Raw genomic sequence first — 5,521 nt, 5'->3', positions numbered from 1 at the left:
CTGCAATTGGCAAAATTTGCATGACCCACTCTCCATCAGTATATTATATTATAAAATCTACCTGAGAGTCCTGCTGAGGGGGAGATGTTTAATCTGGTGAGCATAAATGCACAACTGTGGAGCAAATTAATAAGATTTTGCATGTAAGTAGCTCCACGACCTGAACTGGGGGTCAGGCCAAAAAAGGGGGGGACTAGTCTGATTAATTCCTGCTTCAATAGTCTCTCAGTACCCCAGATTCTTTGCCTGACAATGCAGAATGTTTCAGACTCGTCATAATTAACCAATTTAGGCTGGATCTGCTGGTACCATAGTGGAAACAAAAGGATCTCTTAGCAAGTCATACAAAAGATGCGGCAGAGATGGGCACCATACTGAGCCAATTAACACCTACAAAGGGTTAAGAAAGGTTGCTTGCTGGTCCCAATATATTATGTTACAAGAAGAAGAAAAAGAAGAAGAAGAAGAAGAAGAGTTGGTTCTTATATGCCGCTTTTCTCTACCCAAAGGAGGCTCAAAGCGGTTTACAGTCGCCTTCCCATTCCTCTCCCCACAACAGGCACCCTGTGAGGTGGGTGAGGCTGAGAGAGCCCTGATATCACTGCGCGGTCAGAACAGCTTTATCAGTACTGTGGCGAGCCCAAGGTCACCCCGCCGGCTGCATGTGGAAGAGGAGCGGGGAATCAAACCCGGCTCGCCAGATTAGAAGTCCGCACTCCTAATCACTACACCAAACAAGTCTGTGATTCTATGATCCTTGGCATCTCTCAATACGTACTGTGAAATATGCCATTATTTCAGATACAGTTTATGGTTTATTAAAGCTTACAAATATTCCTAATGTTTTAATAAATCTTGCATTCGGAGAACATCTAAACAGAGCTATCTTATGAATTGTAGCAACTTCGTAGGGGATTTTGGTTTCCTATGGCCAGTTACAGCTCCAGACTTTAGACCAGGGGTGGGCAAACTGTGGCCCTCCAGATGTCCATGGACTACAATTCTCATGGAAATTGTAGTCCATGGACATCTGGAGGGCCACAGTTTGCCCACCCCTGCTTTAGATGGTGGCTCTACTGCAGTGGTCCCCAACCCCTGGTCTGGAGACCGGTGCCGGTTCGTGGATCAGTGGGTACCGGGCCATGGCTCCTCCTCGTCCTCCTCCCCGGCTGCTGCCTCTGGGGCTGCTCTGCCACTCTGCCGCCGGCTCACCTTTGGTGCTCTCCAGCAGCTGCCATGGCTGGGGCTCTCCCTCGGCGTGGCACTGAGCAGCTGCTGCTGGCAGCACCCCCAGTGGGCAGCAGGAAGTCAGGGGCACCGGTGGGAAAGCAAGTGGAGCAGGGGCTCAGGTGGAGGCGGCAATGTCCCTCGGCAAAAGACTACCCCCCCTCCCCGGGCCTCACTAAAATTGTCAAGAATTGACCGGTCCCCGGTGATAAAAAGGTTGGGGACCACTGCTCTACTGTTGTGTTTTCATTACCCCGGGGTGCCCAAAGATATTAGGTGCCCTTGGAGTAAATGAATGAAATTTAATGCAGCTCTGAATTTTCATGATAATTTTGGATTGGGAGGGGGCAAAAATTAATGAAAGTGGGAGTTTTAAAATTACCCAAACAATTTATAGCTGCCATTTCACTGAAAACTGACTGCTTAATATGTATGCAAATAAGAGGCCCATTTGCAATTAAACCTTCAAGGAGGTTATTGGAACCACGCAGGCAGGCCTAAGAATATAAACCAGCAACATGCAGCTGGGTTATCGCTTTGAATTCTAGTAGCACATTTCACTTAAAAACAGGGATTGGCCCCAATCCATTGCATGCAAAGAGCGTTAAGGAAGACCATTTATATGATCTTCTGGATATTCATGTTTCTTTTCTCATCTAACAGCACTACTCCAGAAACATAAAATAGAAATAGCTAGCAGGACCTCTAGCAGGACTTGTGTGATGCATCTCATGTTCCTCTCTCCTGCTATTTCTTTTCTTAGAAAGCCCCCACAGCCTCTCCCACTTTCCTGCCTTCTTCCCATCCCCCCGCTGGCCAACCTTTATCCCCACCCCCCATTTACCCCACCCCCTCTGCACTTCCCTACCTCAGGAAAACCCAAATGAATTCTCAGTGGGCAACAGCAGCTAGAATCAAGAATCATAGAGTTGGAAGGGATCACCTGGGTCATCTAGTCCAACCCCCTGCACTAAGCTGTTGGAACTGAGGAAATCACCACTATATCTTTTTTTAAAAACTGTAAGAGCCCTTAAATTTTCAGAGCAGCATGCTTGGTGCAAGCCAATAGTTTCAACAGATGGGAATAATTGCTGTTGATAGGATAGATCCAAGGAAGAGAGGTCATACGCAGATGACACCCAGCTCTTCCTCCTGATGGATGACTGCCCTGACTCCCTCCCAGAATCTGTAGCCAGATGCCTGGAAGCAGTGACAAAATGGATCAAGCAGAGTCATCTGAAGCTCAATCCTGCAAAGACGGAGGTCCTGTGTTTGGGTAGGAAGGGACCATGGGAGGAAGCAGGCCTGCCCATCCTGGACGGTGTGCAGCTCCTAGTGACTCACTCCGCCAGGAACCTGGGCGTGATCCTGGATGCTTCCCTTACAATGGAAGCCCAGGTCACAAAGGTAGCACGGCTGGCATTCTACCACCTCCGCCAAGCCAAGCTACTAGCGCCCTACCTGGACCCAGAACACCTGGCCACAGTGATCCATGCGATGGTCACCTCCAGACTGGACTTCTGCAACTCGCTCTACGCAGGCCTACCCTTATCCTTGATCCGGAAACTACAACTGGTGCAGAATGCCGTGGCCAGGATTCTCACTAAGACATCATGGAGATCACATATCCGGCCGGTACTTCAAGAACTTGGTTGGCTCCCAGTTGAATTCCGGATTAAGCTTGGTAATCACCTTTAAGGCCATACGCGGTCTGGGCCCAGTGTATCTGAGAGACCGCCTCCCTGCCTATACCCCATAAGAGCTCTACGCTCTACCACCTCCAACTGGCTATGGATCCCTGGCCCTAAAGAGGCAAGTCGGGCCTCAACAAGGGCCAGAGCCTTCTCGGTCCTGGCCCCCCCCCCCCTGGTGGAATGAGCTCCCCGAAGAGATCAGGGCCCTGCCGGAACTTCCACAATTCCGCAGGGCCTGCAAAAAGGAGCTCTCCCACCAGGCATTTGGTGGGGCCGACTGAGCCAGAACACCTACAGGTGCCCCCCAGACTGAGGGAACGAACCGACTGAGGGATTGTCAAGTTATTGTTGAAGTGCCATTCTAATTGTTCCAGTTGATATGTTGTTGTTATTGTTATACTGTTATATTGGTGCACTGCCACCACCCCCCTTCTCCGTGCCGTGGCACTGGCTGCTTCAGGCTTTGGTGATCGCCAAGGCGGCTGGACCGAGCCAAAGGGCACCCTCCCTACTTCCGGCTGCACTGAGGAGCTAGAAAAAAGGTGGCTAAGATGTATTGCTGGTATCAGTTGAACCGCCTGACAAAATTAGCATGATTGGAGATGAGGTACAGTCCTTGTTGGTATAATAAGTTTCAAAAGAACGTGGCTTTTCAACTTAAAAAAAAAAGAAATGTCATCAATAAAGTCTAATTTTAAAATTAATCCAGCACATCCCACACATTCCACTTGACCCCTGTTCCTTGGTTCCTTCCTGTCCAAACGGGTACGTGGCAAACGACTCTTTTTTGTCTAATATGTTGGCTAAATGCATTCTGTCAGGCCTTTTGTCAGGTCGGAAACATATTTTATCAAACAAAACCATCTGTTTGCGGGAGAGAAGGATGGATTCTGCCCATCACCATAAACACTGAGAGGCAATAATGACATGATCTAGCTAGGAGGAGGGACAAAATGCAGGATTGTGGATACAGCAATATTAATTACGAACTTCCCTGAGCTGACAGTGCAACACAAAATGGAGGAAAGGCGTCTAACGCCATGGAGATCAATGGGCTACAGGCCAAACTACATGAGATGCCATCCCTGAATTCACCACTGCCATTTTAGACTGAGTTTCCCCTGCAGTGCAGGCCAAAGCGGGACACTTGTCCTCAGTCTTCCAGCCCCAAATTTGTTTGTTTGTTCATTAAAATTTTGGGCCACTCTCTCGGCAAGCTGGCTCAGGGTGGTGTACAACATTATATAAGATACTAAATTAAAACAGAGAAAATTAAGTTTTAAAAACGGTTTAAATAAATAATGTCAGGCTAAAACAGCAGCAATTCTTCCACCAAGTGTCTCTTATAATGGTGGGAATTCTCCCATGATGCAGGCTGGTCAGGGAGTGAATCCATCAATAAATAGATGGATAGATGAGTGGGCCCATGAATACCGTATATACTCATGTATAATCCTAGTTTCCAGCACAGTATTCACACTGAAAAGTGCTCTATGGCTTATACGCAGGTATATGCGGTAATTGAAATAAAAGCCTGCTCTAGCCAGCCAATCGTTACATTGCTTCTGCAAACCTCCTGCAAGCTGAAGCTTCCTTGCTGTGGCTGCTTGTAGGCCAGCAACGGGTGGAGTGAAGGACTCTGATCTTTCCTTTCCTTCTCTTCTTCCAAACTATTCTTTTGGTTTCTGTGGGTGGGGCGGGTTGGGTTTTGGGGGTGCTTTGGGATTTCCCGTTTCTCCTAATGTTTATTTCTTCTTTTTCCTGAGGGAATCATAGAATCATTGAATCATAGAGTTGGAAGGGGCCATACAGGCCATCTAGTCCAACCCCCTACTCAACGCAGGATCAGCAACATCAGCAACATCAGGGGCAACATTGTTTGCCTTTTCTTCTTGGGGAAAAGTTGATTTTTACAGTTCTTTATTTCAGTGTTTTGTTCTAGGGGGAGGGGGGCACTGTAGCTGCAGTGAGAGTAGTCCGTTCTCCCAGTTTGGTAGCTGTTGTACTTGTTGTAATAGGACAGGTTGCCAACTTTGGATACTGTTGTTCTGCTCTGGTTTGCTGGCCCTCTTTTGCACTGACAGAGCTAGTTTGGCTGTGCTTGGCTCCCCCCCCCCTTCTGAACTCCCCTAACCACGTGCAGAACACTTTTCTGTTTCAAGGGGGGGGGGTAGAGGAAGAGCTGAGCTCAAATCGATCTGGATTCAGCAGGATCCACAATGGAATAAAGAAAGTGAGTGCAGATTCAGCCCTGGATGCTCATTGGACTTTGAATGGTAAGAGTGAGGTCTGTGTCCAGCCCTTCTCTCTCCTGCCTCCGCAGCCTGGCCTGGCAAAGCAGCAGACGCCCATTGGGGCCAAGGCCACAGAAGCCCCCCTCTAGCCATCCATTTTCTCCAGCGCAGCTGATCTCTGTGGACTGGGGAGGAGCTGTAATTCTGAGACTGATATCAATAAAAGGTTGCTGCAGAGAGAGAGAGTTTCTATATCTTTGCCTTTGAAACATTAGGTCCACGGTGTCAGACGTTGCAAGAACTCACAACCAACTTCTTGGAAATAGAAAGTTTAATTGAGAAGTACTTCATACATCTAGACTGGCA

Source organism: Paroedura picta, chromosome 10 (assembly GCF_049243985.1).
Source record: "Paroedura picta isolate Pp20150507F chromosome 10, Ppicta_v3.0, whole genome shotgun sequence".
Taxonomy (NCBI): Eukaryota; Metazoa; Chordata; class Lepidosauria; order Squamata; family Gekkonidae; genus Paroedura; species Paroedura picta.
This window is presented reverse-complemented; position numbering follows the sequence as displayed.